Genomic DNA, 19,295 nt, shown 5'->3' with positions numbered 1-19,295 from the left:
GACAGGGGAGTTGTCAAGCTGTTGTGATAAAAGGGAGCGGACTGCCAGGATAGTTCATGTAGCTTTTAATCTTTGTGTATGCCTGAGGGGCCTTGGGAAAAGAGGATGGCAGGGAGCAGGCTGGATTAATTTTTCTGGATGAAATGGATATGTCCTGGGGGTTGGCCTACTTTAAAAATAATTAGAATTCTTTGAAATCTGTTGTCCTTGAGCACACTTCATCTGTCCTGTGTCCCCTTTTCTCTGATTCTCATATGCCTAGATCTTGTGGTTGAGAGATGCCTTGTGCCTCTTTGGGAGGCATTTGTTTTGGTAATATTTCCCAGAGGTGCATAATTTCTAAATCAAAGCTGACTCACATGTGTGTGTGTGGTGAGATGCACACAGGGACTGCAGGTAATCAGAGGTACCCAGTTATGATTTTGCCCTTAAGCAGAGAACAGAGAGGCTGCTCGACTCACAGTGAGGTGTGTGAGACACTGATGCTCAGTTTTTAACATTTGTATTTACTGGAAACAAGGATGTGGTTTTCTTCCTTAAAATAAACTTTATAAAATAATCCTGCATGTTTGCATCAGGTGACAAAGGCATGGTTGGACCCTTACAAGGAGCCCTGATGGTGATCACTGATTGACTGCAGGCAGCACAAGTCCGTGTTAGTGCAGTGAGATGCACTGCTCTTGCTTATATCTTGATTATTTCATGTTCTTATTCCAATCTCATCCTCATCTGAAGGATGAATACCTCATTTTACTCTGTTTCTTTTCTTCCTGTTCATTCTGGTTTTTTTCATCATTCATTCTGTGTGGGAATTTGGGGAGTTAATTAAGCTTATTCTCACAACCCCCTGTTCAACAGCTTAAGAATTTTCCTGCATTGCAGTAAGGTATTAAGTGACATGGAAGTAAGGAAGAAAGATAAATGGTCAGACTTCTCCTCTTGACTTTATAATAGTTTAGGCAATATATTTTCCTACAGGTTTGTCACATGCTAAGGGTTTTATGCAAAAATTGAATTTTCATTTTAAACTCTACAATTCATGTCTATGATTAAAGGGCCTTAAACATTAAGCACCGAAGTTTTTACTGATAGACTTGGCCAGTTAGCATTGCTGTAAAGGAGGGGCAGATTGAACAGGTTTTTGAACATGTTTTATCTCATATGATATTTGCAAGAATTTATTCTGTACTGATAACTTGTCAAAATACTGTTTGCAGTCTAATTCCAACAATCATAATTTTTCAAGAATGGCTTCACAGCTGTTAATTTCTAAGAAACAGACAGAACTTTTATCTATAATTTATCTAGCAACCATAATATACTACTTAGTGTTACCAAAGGCATAATGTTGCAAGCAGAATTCATTATAATTTTTAGCTATAAAATATGCTTTAAAAATATTTTTTATTCACTTAAAAAAATAACCTTCATTCTGATGCCTTAACATGTTCGTTGATGAGAATGCTTTTGCATGTCAGAAATAATTGTTTGGGTTTTTTCCTTGTTTTATTCTCCAAGCTGAGATTTCTGTATTGCAGAGCATCATATTTTTTATATATTTCTTAAAATGCATGGGCATTTATTTTAAAGCTGAGTATTACTGATGAGGAAGTTAAGATTTCTGATATTCTGTAAGTCACTTTGGCTTTACATGTGGAAACTTTTCAGCAGTGTATTTTTAGTAGATCTATTCATAGCCTAACATCAAACCCCAACAGCTTTCCTGTAGGAAGTCCATTTTCTGCCCTACATGTATTTATTAATTCTGTCACTTCTTAATGTTCCTTAAATGCTTTTATACTGAACTGTCTATAGTATTCAAAGAAACTTTAAACTAAATGAAAAAGACCTGTTTTGGCAATTCAAATGTTTTATAACTGGTGCTGATTTTATCCCAGTGCGTGTTAACCTCCATGATGTTCCTTTACCTTAATGTGTTTATTCTAAAGTTCTGGTTCCTTAATTTATTTTGTCTGCAGACTGAAGACATACCAGCACTAGGCTGACACATTCCCTAATACCCTTTCTTATCTAGCTGGAGTGGCATAAAAGATTGGACACAAGAGTGAAAAAGAACATGGAAGGGAGTTCTGCCTGACATTTCTAAGGAAAGGGTGATTCTGGACACGTAGAAATAGTGTTCAAATCATCATGCTGTGAAAAGCCACCAGTTCTATGGATATATATTTTAATGAAAACTCTATTGATACTCAGAGCTTTCCTGAAAACAGAGAAGTGCCCTGTCCTAGTGGAGGGCTGCCTCTGGTTATACACATCTTGCCTCTCCTCCATGAATTTAAGAACATGCAACTCTCTCTTTCATTCTGTAGTAAGAGATAAAATAATCCTATGTGTGTAGATTTGGCTTGAAAGAAGAAAGGGAGATTCGTATCACTAAGAATACTTAACAGAAACATACTTTGTTTTGTGGAGCATAACAGTGTTCCTGCATTACCATTAATAGCAGAGGAATCCCTGGAAGAGCACTCATGGGCTGCTGGGGAAGAGGAGCAGCACCCCTCACCCAGACCACTCCATCTGTTTTACTGTTGTGGGCTTCTCCTACTTGGATTATTTCCAGTTAGATTATTTCGGATACAGAATTTGGGTGTGCTGGCTCAATAAACCACTCAGCTGAGCAGTTCTGCTGGGTTTTTTTCTGATGCTCTTAATACACCATGAGTATCTGACCCTAAATACTTTAGGACCATAAGTGTTCTGCCTTTCGTGCCTCTGGTTTCTCAGCAAAGCCAAGTGGGTCTCCTCCAAAAGAGGAGAAATGCTTAAAGAGAATAACTTGGTGGGGAAGGTGTGTTGGTGTTTGTTTTGTTCACAAGGACTATAGAATGGTTTGGATTGGAAGTGACTTTAAAAATCATCTGCCATGGGAAAGGACACCTTCCACAAGACCAGTTTGCCCAAAGCCCCATCCAACCTGGCCTTCAACTCTTCCAGGGATGGGGCATCTACAGCTTCTCTGGGCAACCTGTTCCAGTGCCTCACCACCCTTGCTGTAAAGAATTAATTCCCCATATCTAATTTAAGTGACCCTCCCTCAGGGGAAGCCATTCCCTTGTCCTTGTAAGAAGTCCCTCTCCCTGTCTCCTGTAGGTGCCTTCAGGTACTGGAAGGCTGCTCTGAGGCCATCCCAAGGCCTTCTCTTTTCCAGGCTGTACAACCCCAGTGTCTCAGCCTGCCTTCATAGGAAAGATGCCCCATCCCTCTGGCCCTCCTCTGCACTCAGTGTAGTGTTGTAGTTGAGTTGTGTAGTCTTATTTTAAAGGTACAGAAGAACCAACCCTCCCGAGTCAGGCAGCTGCTGTCCTGCCACTCTGCATGTACTTGCTGTCCCCGGTGTCCATGCTTGCTTGCTGTCCCCGGTGTCCGTGCTTGCTGTCCCCGGTGTCCATGCTTGCTTGCTGTCCCCGGTGTCCATGCTTGCTGTCCCCAGTGTCCATGCTGGCTGTCCCCGGTGTCCATGCTTGCTGTCCCCGGTGTCCGTGCTTGCTGTCCCCGGTGTCCATGCTTGCTTGCTGTCCCCGGTGTCCGTGCCGGCTGTCCCCAGTGTCCGTGCTGGCTGTCCCCGGTGTCCATGCTGGCTGTCCCCGTTGTCCGTGCTGGCTGTCCCCGGTGTCCGTGCCGGCTGTCCCCAGTGTCCATGCTTGCTTGCTGTCCCCGGTGTCCATGCCGGCTGTCCCCAGTGTCCATGCTTGCTTGCTGTCCCCAGTGTCCATGCTGGCTGTCCCCGGTGTCCATGCTTGCTGTCCCTCAGGGGTGCTGAGGGGCTCTGAGGACAGGCAGCCCCGAGCCCCTGTGTGCCTGTGCCCAGGTCATGGCTGTGGGCAGCTGGGCAGGCAGCAGGGTTCTCTGTGTTTTGCTCCTCCCAGGCACTCTGGTTTTCAGCTACCCCTCGCTTCCAGCAGCTTGCCCCGCTCCTGTTCTGAGCTAGCTCAGCGCTGCAGTGTGCCCTGCTCATGGATGCCAGATCCTTTGGTGTGCTCACACAGCTGTCTGTGGGGAGTCCTTGATCCAGCTCAGCCTGCAAAGGGTGTCAAGGTGCTCGCCTTGGCACGCAGACAGGACAGAAATTCATGGAGTGGAAGTAAACTGCAAAAATGTAGCCGTCCCACTCCATAGCATCAGCCTGAAATATCCAGCACCTGTCAGACAAAGGTTTAAATCCAAAACAAATTAGTAAAAACAAAAATTTAAAGGCAGCTCATCTGCAGCAGTTAAAAGATACAGTTTTCATAAATCGTCTGCAAGAACTAGGTGCATCTTTGTAATTCATATTTCTGCTGTTCCACAGTTCTCATTGCAGCAGAGATGGAAAATATCCCCTTCAGGTTTTTCTGTATATCTGCAGTGATGGGAGATAAACATCCCTGTAATGTATCAGTGTTGACATTCAGAAGCCTTCCAAACTTTGCTTTTTAAATCAAATGGGAAAGTTAGCTTTGAGCCTCTTCACTCTGTAGGAAGAATGGGCAAGTGTTCTTTGGTTTTTTTTTTTCCTTTGCTACATCTTATATAAATCTGACATCCCTTACAAATCTGCAGTTGCCATACTGTCAGGAATTGCAGAACTGGAAGTGCTATACTAAACAACAGGAAAATATGCTATATCCAGGTAAAACACTCTGTCTGAAGCAACAGCTAATGCATAGACTTATGCTGTTCATGTTCTGTTGAAATTATTAAAAATGGAAAGGTGCCTAGTACCTTATTTTTAAGCTGTTATTTATTATTTTATTTATTATTTTTTTAATTGATTTGAAAAGTGAAAATTTTCAGATTGTGGTGGAATTTTTGCATTGTTTGTTTGTTTTGCTTTATTTATATAATTTACTGGAACTCTTTAGTGCAAGAGTGAATCAATCTGTTTTTTTCTATCTTACCTTACAATATTTGCCCAAGTCTGTATCGGATGATAAAGTCATGTATTGAGAAAATGTTTGTTTGGATAACTTGCATATGGCAGTCTTAAACAGAGCTCTTATATTGTGCTGTTGTCATTTGTGTGTAAGAACTTCTCAAAAGAAAGCACATCATCCCAAAAGGTGACTGATTATTGACAATAGTAATGCTGGCATGGCTGACAACACGGGAATGTAGGGTCTCCTACAGAAGAAGCTCTTTTATATTGCTTTTCTTTTACCATTTTCTATATAAGAATTTTGCAGTTTATTGAACAGTAGCAAAACCCAGTGGATTTGTGTGTGTGAGTGTATTTTGATTAGAGTATCATTCTTGTGGGTTTTGGTTTCTTTTGCTGATTCTGTTTTGATGTACAGTAAACAGTCCTGTACTGTTTACTGTCCTGTCCAGGTACATTTGCCAGTTCATCCTTCTGTGGTGTTTGATGCCTGATGTATGTAGCTTCTCTTCAATATTGGAGATTGCAATACTGACAATTTTCTTCTTTTGCAGTTCCTCCTCCTGGGAGGCACTGGCTCACTCCCCAGTCAGACTAAAATATGAACTGCCTTACTGATTCTTCATTTTCCAGCTACAGGCCAGATTTTGCTGTGTTAGAGACAACAGACTCTCTTTCCCAGGGACTGCAGAAAGCTTTTGAATTGAGTTTTCTGACAGGCTTTAACAAAATTGTCTTTGTTAGAAGTTGAAGTGCAAGGCTGGCACGTAAAGGTCTTGATTCAGTGAACTGTGTTCCAGTTTAAACACCCTTTTAATGAACTGGATAGATCATAAGTAGACTTTGTAAGGTCTCTTCTATGGAAGATGCAGCCAGTGAAGGGCACAGTTTTCATAAATGCAGTTATTAGCAGCTCTGTTTGAAAACCACAAGTAATGCACATGCCTAGGGCTTGTGGAAGTCACTCCAGATGGAAACAGCATTACTGGGGTGATTATACCCTGAGGAAACGCTCACTGACATTTTGAGATCAATTTTTAGCCAATGTTCCATTCTCAGTATTTACATGGAGAGTCTGAATTGCCAGGACTTCAGATTTCATAACAAATGTGCTAACAAGAAGTGAACACTTATTGAAAAGATTGTGTTGCTGCAGAGAAATGCCTGTTGCTATGCTGGTTGGATGGTGAGAGTATCCTGCAGACAGAGGCACTGTGCTGAGAAAGCTGACTTCCATTTTTTCTGACCAAGAAGGAGCTTCAGGTGTCTTTGTGTGTGTTGTACAGCCATTGATTTGAACAGTGGAATGCTACAGCACCATTGCTAGGGAGTCGGTGCAGATGGGAGAATGCTGCCCACTGGCATCTTCCCCAGGTGTGAGGTCAGAAATGCCAGCCAGAGTGTACCTGAGCTGGAAGCACAAAGGTCACGTTAAAAGTCTCTTCAGGATCTGCCAGATGTAAGGAAGTCCCTCAGAAGATGTTCAGGGCTAGAAGTTAGTCCTTGGTGCCGTGTTAGGAGAAGGCAGTGGGATGTCTGTTCCCAGTGTTGATTTGGAGAGTGATGTTTTGATCATTAGTCTCACACAGCTTCAAGTTTATATTGTGGCACCACCATGGATCATCTGCACTGACAGAGTAAATATCAGGGCAGTGCATTACTTGAAGTTCAGGTGCAGCATGGCCACCTTTTTGATCAGCCCTGTGGTCTCAAGGTGCCCACAGTGGCTTCCATGCTCCAAATAAAAGATACTGCATGGCAAGTGCGGAGAAATGTGCAAAGCTGGAAGCACAGGCTGGTTTAGTGGAGCCCATTTAGGAAGTTTGTGGATTATATTAAAGCATTCTTGCTGGCTATCTAAAAGTTGCAGATATCCCAGCTGTGCTAACACATTATGTAGCTTCTAAAGCAGGGCTATAAGATAGATTTTTAAATTCATCTTGTTTACCTCACAGCAAAACAAACAATATCACTAGCTGTATGTGTCACAGAAAGAGCAGTCTATTTACCAAGATTGATTTGTCTGTTCAATATATTGGTTTTTTATTAGTTTAGTGTTGCTGCAGGGTTTTGTTTTTTTTTTCTTTTTATGCTTCAAATGTGTGTGCTGTGTTGATTTTGGGGTTTTTTTGAAGTATTTGGTGCAGATAAGAACCTGTCTTACCTCAATGGTTCAGTAGACTATAACTAATTTATTGGCAAACATCACACACGTTCTCCTATGTAGGAAAGACCAGGAATGAAGGGCCAAGGAAAGACGAGATCAAATCACAGAGAACACAATTGATCACAAGTTATTTCCCTTCTCTTGTCTAGTCAAGCAGTACACAAGGAAATTACATAAATACTCTGAATTTTGGAAATCTTCTGGGAGTTCAGATGAAACTTGTAGAAGCGGGTTTTGGACTGTATGTATAAGTTGTGTACAATGCAGTTTTTAGTTTTAGCTGGCTGTTTCCTTGAAGAAGCTTTCAAAATGGTAGAGTTGATCAAATTCTAAAAAGCAATTTAAAAAAAGACAGAAGTAGACTGTAGTAAAGCCTGAGAATGATTACAATATTTCAAGATAAATGAAAATCTAATCATGCGGTTCACTCTTTAATAGCAAGAAATATGAAATGAGATTGACATATCTCTCTCTAAAAATTGAGGCAGACAAGATACAGCACAGAAAAGTGCATCTCTTGATCAAGCGTGTCCATTAGTGATGGATTTATTGTATTGTAAATGTCATTTACTTGCTGAGTTATATAAAAGAAATGCATGATTTTTAAATATCCACCTGTCCCAGATGATTGAGGAACAAGAATGAAGTTCCTCTGCAGGCTTGAACCAGTGCAGTGTTCATTGTTGATGCCTGAGGAGCCAGAGAAGCTGGCATCAGCCACATAGAATGTGACAATTGATGATAGTTCTTGTTTCTTTCTGAAGCTTTTTCTGAAAAGTAATAGAAGTTGGATTTTATCTATAGTAAAGTTATGGGTTATATACGGTAACTGTTTTGTTTTTACAAAGTGAATGCTTGTGTTGTGGGTTAAGCTCAGTCAGCAGCCAAGCCCCAGGCAGCTGCTCCCGCTCTCCCCCACCAGTGGGATCAGGGAGAGAATTGGATCAGTAAAGTGAGAAGACTCACAGGGTGAGATAAAGACAGTTTAATACAGAAAGCAAGAGCCAAGCACACAAGCAAAGCAAAACAGGAATGAATCCACTGCTTCCCATGGGCAGGCAGCTGCTCAGCCATCTCCAGGAGAGCAGGGCCCCATCACAGTAACTTGGGAAGACAAACACCATCACTCCAAATGCTCCTCCCCTTCCTTCTTCTTCCCCCTACTTTACATACTGAGCATGATTCCACATGGTCTGGAATATCCCTGTGCTCAGTTTGGGTCACCTGTCCTGGGCTGTGTCTCCTCCCCAGCATGGCAGGATGAAAAGCAGAAAAGGCTTTGGCTCTGTGCAACCCTGCTCAGCAATAACAAAAACATCTCCCCATTATCAGTCCTGTGTTCAGCACAGATCCCAAACACAGCCCATGCCAGCCACTGGGAAGAGAATTAACTCTACCCCAGCCAAAACCAGCACAGCTTGTTTTTACCTGCTTATCTCTGCAGCTTAAAACTTAATTACTTAAATTTTGATTGTTTCAGTCCAAAAGAAACAGTTTTATCTGTTTCTTTCTTCAATTTATAGAGAACATTTATAAAATGGGTTTTGTCTTGGCAAAATTAAAAGCCTTGCTATTTCCTAGTCCACTGTTATAGTGTTACACAGGAAAAGAAAAATAATTTTTGCTTTTTGGAAGAAAATTAAATGAACAGAGGACATCTTAGAAATTCTTAATAATTCCTAACGTCCATATGAATAAACATGAGTTCTTTTTTTAAGATGTCATTGAAAAATATACATAAGATGAAGGATATTCCTAGAGTGAAACGGAACGTGGAAGGAACAATGACTCAACTGGAAAGGTCACAAGCTTCATTTAATGTTGAAATGTAGTGATGAGAACAAATCTTGTATTGAAGCTCTTGAGTGATGCTGTGTTTCAAGCCTTTTCATCTTGGAGGGCCCAGCTTCCCAGGAAAAAAGGATGAAGGAGGTTTTTGGGATGGGAAGGAGATGTTTGTTATTGCTGAGCTATTAAGGGCTGTGGAATAAAGTTCTCAGCAATTGTAGCAAAGCGCTGAGTGTGAGAGTGGTACTGGCTGAGACTGGCTGGGCAGGGCAGACAGGGTGCTGCTGCTGAGGATCACAGGGCACAGGAATGAAATGAGAAATCACCAGAGAAAACATCCAAGTGAGAGAGGTGTTGGTGTTCTGGATTGTGGCAATATTGCTGCAAATTATTCTGTTCTCATGTCTGCTTTCTCTTTCTTCCATTTGGTTGCAAGAACTGCAGGAGTTGTTTGCCAAGCACGTGACACTGTAAACATGTGGCATCAGTAGAATAATACTGTAGAAAAAGTTAGACTGCAGGGATCAGCATATACTGTGTGGCTAAGACATCAATACAACACTATTTGCAAGTACTCAGGCTATTTTCCCCCTTAATTTTTATTAATCAATAAAGTTGCATATCTACATTACTAAAAAAAAAGTCCTCTTTTTCTAGCCTCTCATTGCAGTGCAAAGACAGTGAAAAATTTCATTCTTAACCTCTTCATTTTTTTAACAAAGAGGGTAAGAAATACTCCAGGAGTCATGAAGACCTGACATCTAGAGGCCCTTTTACATCTTACACTCAACTCAGCATAGAGATGATGCAATTGTCCATTGTGTTCTTAATACTCAGAATTTTTCCAGTTAAGCATTCATAAAATCCCTCTAAAAAAGAAAAGCTGTGGACAGTTGTCTAATTATGATATATTTCCCTTTTTTCTCTTACATCATAGGCTGAAAAGGTGTTAGTTATTCAAAGTATTGTGAAGCAATTTGTTACAGCTTAAGTATGATTCTGACTGAACATTTTCAAAATCTGATTATATTGCTCCAAGTCACATAGCCCTGGGCAAATGTGATGCTCCTAATCACATTTGGAGGAGGGAGACAGGATAAAAACATCCTGCATTTTGTGCCATCATTTCTGCAGTCCAGTTTTCAAAGAGATTTCCTGATATTTGTGTTTTGCCTGGAAGAAAGAGTTGGAAAAATTTCTTACCTTCACCTTCTGCCTTCTCAAATAGGGTAAGTAATGGCATCATCCTCATCACAGCATTGTAAACAAAACTGGAAATTTGAGAGAAATGAAAAGGAGACCAGAACGTGGCATTTGAACTAAGTACATAGCAGTGAATGTTTACAAAAATGAGCAATGATGATATTGATTAGATTGACCAGAATTCTGAGTATTTGGAGATTTCCCATAGCCTTCATCTGTTTAAACATTGTTTTGGAGTTGGCTGTGTCCCTAGAAGCCAGTTTCACGCGCTTGTTTTTCAGAAATGCCTTGTTCTTGTGCTGCTTTACCCTTCCTGTGATACCTACAGCTGCTGGCACATCAGTTTCTGGAGCAAGTCACCTTGCTGATCCTCTTGTGCAGCAAGGCACCCTCCAGGTTGAGGAGTTGAAAAACAATTATTTTCATTATATTTTTAAGTGAAAAAAGGTTTAACTTTCTAGGCAATAGGTGTTGGCCTTTCTGTGTGTAGATGCCACTTGACATCTACTGAGACTTGATGTGGAGAGTGGCATCAGGAAAAGAAGGAAAACTGGAATTGATTGGGTCCTCAGTGTCTCTGCTCTCAAGACTAGACAAGGAACTAGACTTTATTTTGTAAAGACGGGTCTGAGTCTGCTGGGCTTTGCTTACCTGGAACAGATTTTCTCCCTGGTGCTGCAGTAGAAGAGCTGTACCCCAGGGCTTGGTGCTCTCCTTCTCTTCAGCCTCTTCATGGGGCTTGGCTGTTGTCACAACAGCGTTCTGAACAACTAAAATACAGTAAAATGTCAAATGGCTGGATTTAGCATGAAATTAGTCAACTGGCATACAAATTAGTTTGGTTGGTTTTTTTTAATTGTGTGGTGTCTCATCGATGGTGTAGTAACCCATATGGTGTATTTGAGGGTAAATATAGCTAACAGGTGCTTTTCTCTTGCTTGGAGCTCTGAGTCACTGCAGTCTGTTTAAGAAGGAATTAATGTGGGTGATACTCTACAGAAGTTCGTAGTTGAATTACCATGCTAAATACATACTAATGACAATGTAGGCTGCAGTATGCAGAAATGTATTTATCTGTTGGGCAGAGAAGGAGGGAAGGCTATGGGTGGTTGAAAAGCTGTTGGTGGCAGACTGTTCTGCAGTCACTGGGTCAGCTGGTGGTTTATTAGATCACTCTTAAGTACTTAACCTAAGCTGACTTACCTTGTGTGATGTACAGTATTGCCTTTCCTCAGTTTGTGTCAAGAAGAGAGCCAGGATCAGTGCGGGCAGGTCTCTTGTGGCCTCTGGTTCCTTGGGGACCAGACAAATTGAACTAGGATGAAACAAAGAAGCCATTTAATTAGCAAGGAGCAAAACCACACCTGTAAAGATGGAGTGTGTGGGAAGATACTTGCTTTTGTGCTTCTTTGTGTTCTGTCCTACGTGATCAAGGCCAGGTTGGATGGGGCTTTGAGCAATCTGGTCTAGTAGGAGATGACTGTGGCAAGGGGGTGGAACTGAGAGATCTTTAAGGTTCCTTCCAACCCAAGCCATTCTGTGTTTCTGTGATTGCTTCAGCTTTCTTCTACTGAAAATGGTGATTGGTCTATTTGTAATAAACTTGTAATAAATTCTTGCTCTTCTGAGTTTAAAGTTTTTCTGTCATCTTTAGTGTGTTGTCTGTAAGGAGAGGATTTAAGAGGCTTTGGATCATACTTCTGTCTTATCAAGGGTCCTCTAACAGCTTTTCTGTTATTCTGCAGCAAGCAGCTGCAGATATGGTTTTGTGTTCTTTTTATTGCACAGGTTACTAGTGCCAACATGTTTTCATTTCTAGAGTGTGGGAGAGACTGAAATACATCCCCTTAGGTAATGCAGCAGCTTCATTTGCAATTTAGTTTAAGAATATTTCTTTTACTTGGAAGCGATTGTAATCTTAATGATAAGAGACTGTTTTGCTTGCTTCAAAACCAGCCTTAAGTTACAAAATCAAGGTCAGATTTCTTTGATATCAGTTTATTCAGGTATTTATCTGAGACTTTCTATTTTAGATTTCATTAATTACTATCCAGATTACATGGTACTCTCCATAGCCGCTCTCCATAGAGTAGGAAAAAAGTCTTTCCTGTGAAAGCAGTGAGATGCTGGAACAGGTTGTCCAGGGAAGTTGTGGACACCGCATCCCTGGAGGTATTCAAGGCCAAGCTGGTTGTAGTTCCAGGCAACCTGGAAAGTGCCCCTGCCCATGACAGGGTGGCTGGAACTAGGTGGTCTTCAAGGTCCTCTTTCAACCCAAACCATTCTATAAGCCTGTGATTGCTCTGCAAAGTTCTTGGGCATAAGTGGGGGCTTTGAGTGAAATGGATCTTTGTCAGGGCTTCTTTAGCACACTGTGACTGTTGAATTACAGATGGGACCAGGGGTAGTGTGACAGGACCAGGAATGGCAGGATGGGATGTGTAAAAGCTGAGTAAGAGTTGTATCTCAAGCAATCAGGAAGGAGATTGGTAGGTTTAAGAGCTGGTTCAATATTCCCCAAGCACTGAGTGCTAGTGAAGATGAGGACATTTGGACTGCTATTTTTTACAGTAATTTCTTCTGAGGCACTCAGTGTCTTTATTTTTACTTGCTTTCAGTCAGGCAGAGTGTAATTGTGAAACTGCTTGTCACACAGGAATTTGAGGAGTACTGCACCTCTCCTCAGGAGCCATCATGTAACATAGGTAAGGTACAGGCCATGTTCTGTCATTTCTTGTGCTCTGAAATCTCCTGAAGGTGAGAGTGTGAAGTTTGCAAGTTTTGGGTGACCAATGGCAGCATTTTTATGAGACTGAATGTAGCACAAGCACTCTGGCCAGCTCTCTGGGTAGCCTCTGCTTTCAATGGAGGTGTCTGAACTTCCCAATGGGGATTGCTGAGTCTGGACCAGAAGCACGTGAATGTCACAATTGCATTTGTAGAAGATCCAGACTCCAAGAGAGACATATCCAGCAGTAAATTCTGGGAGAGCAGTGTCACTGGAAGATGGAGTGAGGAGCAGGGACAGGGGGTAAAGCAGTGCAAGTTGAAAGAGCAGTTGTGGCAGGATTGCATTACTTTGCATGAGTTTTTAATGACACATACACAGCAAGGCCAAAGAGGATGACAGAAGTAACATTAGCTCCCCTTGCAAGTGAGAGATAATGTCAAAACAGAGCAATTTCATTTAAATGGGAAGCTTAGATGGGTATCATAGTGACATCCAAATGTGGGCATGTCTTTAAACAAGATATTCTGCAAGTAAACAGGTGGAACTCAGGATTGATTATGTTCCTTCTGTTAGGTAAGCAACCAGGGAATCGGGTTATTTCGACTGAAAAAGGTGTTCCTTCTTCCGTAGGATTTGTTATCTGAGGGCTTCCATAGTTTAGTAGCAGTTGCTGTGCCTTGTGGATGACCTTGTGAAGTGCTGGCTGCAGAGCGTGGCAGTAGGCAGCACTAGCCTCAAGTCACTGTCCTAGATAAATGCTTGTGCTGTGACAAAGTAGATGACATCCAAGAGGACAGGAAGAGCTAGTGGGTCTCTTTGCCCAGGGAACTCTTGGAGCAATCATTTAAAAAATGAAATAAAGTTGATGAACTAAGCCTTATCTTCCTCAGTGTCTTTCTTGACCTCACAGGTTCAAAGACCAGCAGAGATGGCCTTAGATGTTAGTGAATATTGTTAATTTTTAGACTCATTACTAGATAACAAGAGGTTGTTTTTATCTATTAATAGGAATCCATGATACAGAGGCTCATGTAGATTAATGCAGTTGGAACTTGAATGCTAAATTCTGTCAAACTCCTTCATTACAGCAGAACATTGAGCTGTTACCAAATTCACATCTCTACAAAGAGTTCCTCTCCTTTACTATGTGCCCTTCTTATTTTTGGACACTCCACTTTTCCACAAGCAACGCTCTCCTATCTCAGAAATGTCAGCTATAAAATAGAATAAACTCATTTATCTTACTCCCCACTAAATTGTTTTGCCTTGGCTAGCCCAGGTCATTTGGGGGCTCAGAAGTGCTGTTACTTTACTATTCTCTCAGTGGGCTGAGTCAATATTAATGGCTGTGGTCTGCTGATATCCGCTGAAAACTCAGTAACTTCTGTACTGCAGAAGTTGCATGTGCTACTGATTGCCTTGTTGTGCCTTATCACACAGGACATAAGGAGTGAGTGGGAAAGGGATTTCTCTCAGTGCTGATGACTAGCAGCTCTATTACAGATATCTATTCCTGGCAAAACTGTTTCCTCTCCAAGAGCTACTTGGGATCTAAAACAAAATAACAAGTTGGATAAAGGATAGAGCAGGGCAGTGAGCAGTGTATCACGTGTCAATCAGCTTGATAGATGCTGTGAAATCTAGGAAACGGGTGAAGGAGGAAGTTGCTCTGCTTTTCTTTTAATTAAATTTCAAAAAAAAAAAGAAGAAATAAAATCCCACCCACAATCTTTTATTTGCCATTCCTCAGATATAAGTGGGAGTACAAAACACATCAGTATGAAAGTACTGCTCAATACTCATTTCTCCAAAGCTGCTTGTGGCTCTTGCACTCATTCACACTTTAGTGTTATGTATTTTTTAGTGAGTAGAACATTTATATATTTTTAATATCTTTATATTTATATATTTTTAATATATAAATATATTTTATATATTAATATATATGTAAATATGCATATAGTGTAATGCTTGCTTGTTTATATAATCAAATTTCTTTTTATTTGGTTGGACTTGTGATTCATAAGTGGCTTCTGACCAAGTTCATGCTGAAGACTCCAAAAAATAACAGATGTGGTTGTTTTCTTGTAGGATTAGATTACTTGCTCTTCAGAGATGCCATCACTGCAGAGTGTTTGTGGTTCAAAGCTGTATAGTCCTGGTAGTTCTGTGTACCAAAATTTATTCCAGGATGGTAGATTTGAATTGATCCTTGTTTAAGTTTGTTCTGTTTCCCCCAGGATATTTAAGGGAGCAGAAATCTACTATGGAGAGGTAGCACTTAATGTGTAATGGACTTTTTTATTGTCAGTATATGTCCAAATTGAGGGTGACTGTGAAAGTAAAAATATAACTTACAGAATTCTATTTTCCTGAAACTGCTGGTGACAAACACCATCAACAGCATGGTTTCTCACTCGGGTTGCACAAAGCATGCAATGGAGGGATTTAGCAATCTGTTAATTTTACAAACATGCATTTTTAAACTTCAAAAGTTTTCTCTAACTTGGTGTCAAATGGTACTTGTCTCTGTGTTTCTGGAGTTCTCATAAATGACCTATTCTAATTTTCCACAAGTTTTAAAAGTCGTTGTAGGAGCTACTGAGCATGTAAGCAGCATTCCATCACTCTGCAATGTACTGAGAGGAGGCATAGCAGGATGGAGGCTGTTTTGCCCAGGCACTGTGACAGCAAATGGCCCTTTCAAGCCAGATGGCTTGAATGTCATTGCTCATATCTGACGTAGGAACTCTCACAGTCCAACTTCAGCCTCAATTTGAATCAGCGGGGTCATCTTGCGACAAAATTGTTTGATGGAAGATTTAGCAAAATATGATTTAGAAGCAATGCTGCATGTGGAGCTTGCAACAGACTATTTTGTGCAAAAAGTTGTAGTGATTTTAAAGGCTTTGCTTTTTTTTTTTTTTTTTTAAGTGACAGCAGAAGTTCTGTCTTTATCCTTGTTTGAGAAGCTGGGTGTTTTTCCATTTGTGTTTTTGGTCTGCAGGACCAGCTGTAGTAGGTGTAATTTTTGCTTGCTCGAATGGAGGCTACCATGGCAGGGGTGGGAGGTGTGAAGTCTCATGGGATGGAACCCTTTGAGAGTCAGACAACTGTGTTGAGGGAATCATTGCTTATTTTATTTATTCTGAAATTCTCAACAGAAAATTCTCAAGCAAATCCACTTTTTTAAAATAATTTTTTTTTTCAAACATTATTTAATAGAGAATTTTAGGGAGTTGCCAGTCTTGAACTAGTTACTGAAGAAAAGCAGATTATACAACTTTCACATTGGCAGTTTTATTGCCAGCTGCAGCTCCAGCCCCCCACCAGATGATTAATTCTGCAGCCTTATTAAGACCTCTCACATTCTTTCCTTTTACTTTGTATAATTTATAGGTGTGTTTTCAAAGGGAACCAGTTATGTTTTCTATACCTTCAACTGCATTCTTGTCTTCTGCAATAAGGCACCTAATTTGTGAAGTAAAATGACAATGAATAGCCCCCTTTTTTTTATTTGCAAGTAAGATAGTGACTTTATTTATATCACGTCACTGTTTCGGAAGCACCCATTGCAGTTACTCACAAATATTTCCCTAAGGAGTGAAAAAAACATTCAAAAAATAAAGAAGCATGCACCAAACTGGATCTAGGAAGCTGGCAGGGAATCCTAGGTCCAACCCTATGGGAAAAGATAATGATCTGTGGAAAAAGCTTTTTTCTGTATTATGTGTCCTTTTGATAAAGATGTAATGAGGTTTTGTTGGTTTTGTTATTTGTCGTCAGATGTGAGAGAATTCGTAGGCTTTGCTTCTGTCCCCTCATTTTTGGACAACCTAGAAGTGCTGTATTCAGAGCCCTCCATTCACTTTGCTGCTACTATGTCCTTCAAAGCTTTTAAAATACTTTGCAGACCTTTTATTTTTGCCACTTTGGGAAGGTTGTTGTGCTTTATCTTTTTTTTCCTACACATGCCTTCTAGTTTAGCTGTTATTGTATGACTGCTTTTGCCTGAGCCAAACTTGTAATCAAGGACGAACACTGATTAAATTTTTTTTTAATATACTTTTTTTTTTCCTTTAACAGGGGGTGTGGGTCATAATTCATAAAAGAGAGGGGAAGCCCTAGAAGCTCCTAACTAAGGCATTGAGGTTTATATGGTGACTGAAGTAGTTCTCTGATTGTGGTTTGACTTTGCTTTTTTTCCAGACAGTATTTGGAAAATCTTTGTCTCGCTTATCTGTGGAGAAATGACCATGCACCTAAGCACTGCTAGTTCCTCTTCTATTTTTTTTAATGTCCATAAAATCCTGAGATTAAGTTCATTTTTTTCATAGCATCCCCTGTAATTGCTGTGTTTTAGATTTGTGTCCAGGGTTAGGGAGGAAGGAGTGAGCAGCTGTGTCATGCTGAGCTGCTTGCAGGGGCTAACCCACAACAAATGCTTTCTATCTGATTTGTCCTCTGAGCATAGATATTGGAGGAATGGGGTCAATGAGTGTGCCTGTGTATTTAATTTCCTTGCTTTATGAAATATTTTTCCATGCCAGCAAATATGGAATATATTTAGTGCATAGAAGGAAACTACAGATAAATGCATTATAATGCAAATTGTGCATTGCAGTTACAATGAGGCTAAATGTAATCCTAATAAATGTTAGGATACTAATGTTATCCTAATAAAGGATAAGTCAGTTCTGACAGCAGCAAAACAAACAGATTTCTTTCAGAGGTGTTATGCTTCAGTCAAAGAATTGGCAAAGTAGAAGCTCATTACTGTTTTATAGCTAATGGAAGTGTAATGAAAGGTTATTTAATTCCACACAAACCAGGGGAATAAGAAATTCCTCTCTGATTGAGACTGATGATCCAGGGTGGTTGACTGAGTGTGACAGTGTGTAAACCTGGCTACTTTCTATGCTGCCTTCCCTTTGGACTCTTCCAGCATCTACAGCTGTTTAATTCAGATTTTCAGAGGGTTTCTCACAACCCTTTTACAGTCCCCCTATGGACCTGTCATCCATCACAGTAAACAGTGAGTTTCCTTTGGGTTTAACCATGACTTTCATGATATTTTAAACTTCAGTTGTATACCCCTCAGCCATTGCATCTCCAAACTGCAGGGTCTTGGAGATGAAAAATGAGTGGCCTTTCTGGTCTTTCATCCCAAGATACCTTTCTACCTTCTGCTTCATTTTGGTTACCCTACTCTGTACTTTCTCTGACTCCTTTTGAGATGTGGAGACCAGAACCAAATATTACTGAATACATGAATGCATCAAATTTTATGTAGTCAAAATTATGCTGTCTTTAAGCATCCTTCCTGATGATGCTGCCTGTTTTGTTGGCTTTTATAGCTGCCTCTGCACTCAGAGCAGGAATTAGATGTGAGCTGAGAGCTCAGCAGTGTTCTGGCAGTCTAGTGGCAAAGCCTTCCTTTTCATTTCTAGGGTAAGTGTGAGATGATGCTCTCTTCAAAAGTCCTCTCAGGGCTTTATTTAGATCCATGACAGCCTTTGACTTTCTTGCAAAATATGCCTTTTCACATGCCCTAAACTTCCCTTTTCCAATACTGACTTTTGAGTTCCTGAAAAAATGATGATGGAAGAACAGAATAATCTAACACTTCTGCATGTTGTATGTCCTCCCTGTTTAAACTATAACAAACAGAGAACTCAGAATGTTTCTTGAATAAACTCCTTATTTTGAATTGGAGCCAGTCTGACTCCCACTGTTACCATGTTAACCTAGAAATATTGTATACTGTGTTTTTCTTAATTTCTGCAGGTTTTTTTTAAGCGGATTGATGTAAGGAAAATAGTGTGACGTAGTAGGAAGTATTATGTGGTTTAATTGAAGATGGACATGAGTCAGGATTGTACCCTAGTTGCAGTGAAGCAGAGTGCATAATGGGTGGGTGCCCTAGAAAGAGCTTAGCTCTTTGGAGCTCTGTGTGCTTTTTCCTCCCACACTACCCCAGCACAGGAGAGATGTTCACAGATGCGAGGACCTAGCAAAGACCTGCTAGGGAGGCTGGGTTCGGCTGGAAAAAAGTCAAATGGAGAATCTAATTGCATCTTTTCACCCTAAAAAAATGAAGTTGCAGAGCAAAGGAAATAAAATCTTCTGAGGGGTGCAGACTGAGAGGACAAGATGCAATATGAGAAACTTTTAGTGAAGTATGAGGGAAAAAACCTTCACTGGGTCAAGCAACTGGAACAGGTTGTCCTGAGAAACTGGACAAAGGGGTGTGACTGGACAAGCCTCTGAGAAACCCCACCTCACTGTGAACCTGCCTTCAGCAGGTTGGAATGGGTGACATCCTTCTGATCTCAAAATTTTGTTTGAATCTGAGACATTGCTAAAATGTGTGTTGTTTTCTGCAGATTTCTGAATAATCTAACATTTGTCCTGCTTACAAATAAACAATTTAAGCAGGATATCTGAACCTTCAGCAACATTTCCCTGTCATACTCTTGGACAGTAGTGTTGGAAAAAGTTGTGATTGTGAGTTTTGGAGTGCTTTCATG

The 19,295-nt window shown here is 40.6% G+C and overlaps 1 protein-coding gene across 2 annotated transcripts in view; it reads left to right on the top strand.

Moving 5' to 3' along the window:
• Nucleotides 1–19,295, top strand: part of GALNT7 (polypeptide N-acetylgalactosaminyltransferase 7) — a 72,728-nt gene that overhangs the window by 10,890 nt on the left and 42,543 nt on the right. The window lies entirely within an intron of this gene.

Source organism: Melospiza georgiana, chromosome 5 (assembly GCF_028018845.1).
Source record: "Melospiza georgiana isolate bMelGeo1 chromosome 5, bMelGeo1.pri, whole genome shotgun sequence".
NCBI lineage: Eukaryota > Metazoa > Chordata > Aves > Passeriformes > Passerellidae > Melospiza > Melospiza georgiana.
The sequence above is the reverse complement of the archived record's forward strand: the minus strand, read 5'-3'. Positions and strand labels throughout refer to the sequence as shown.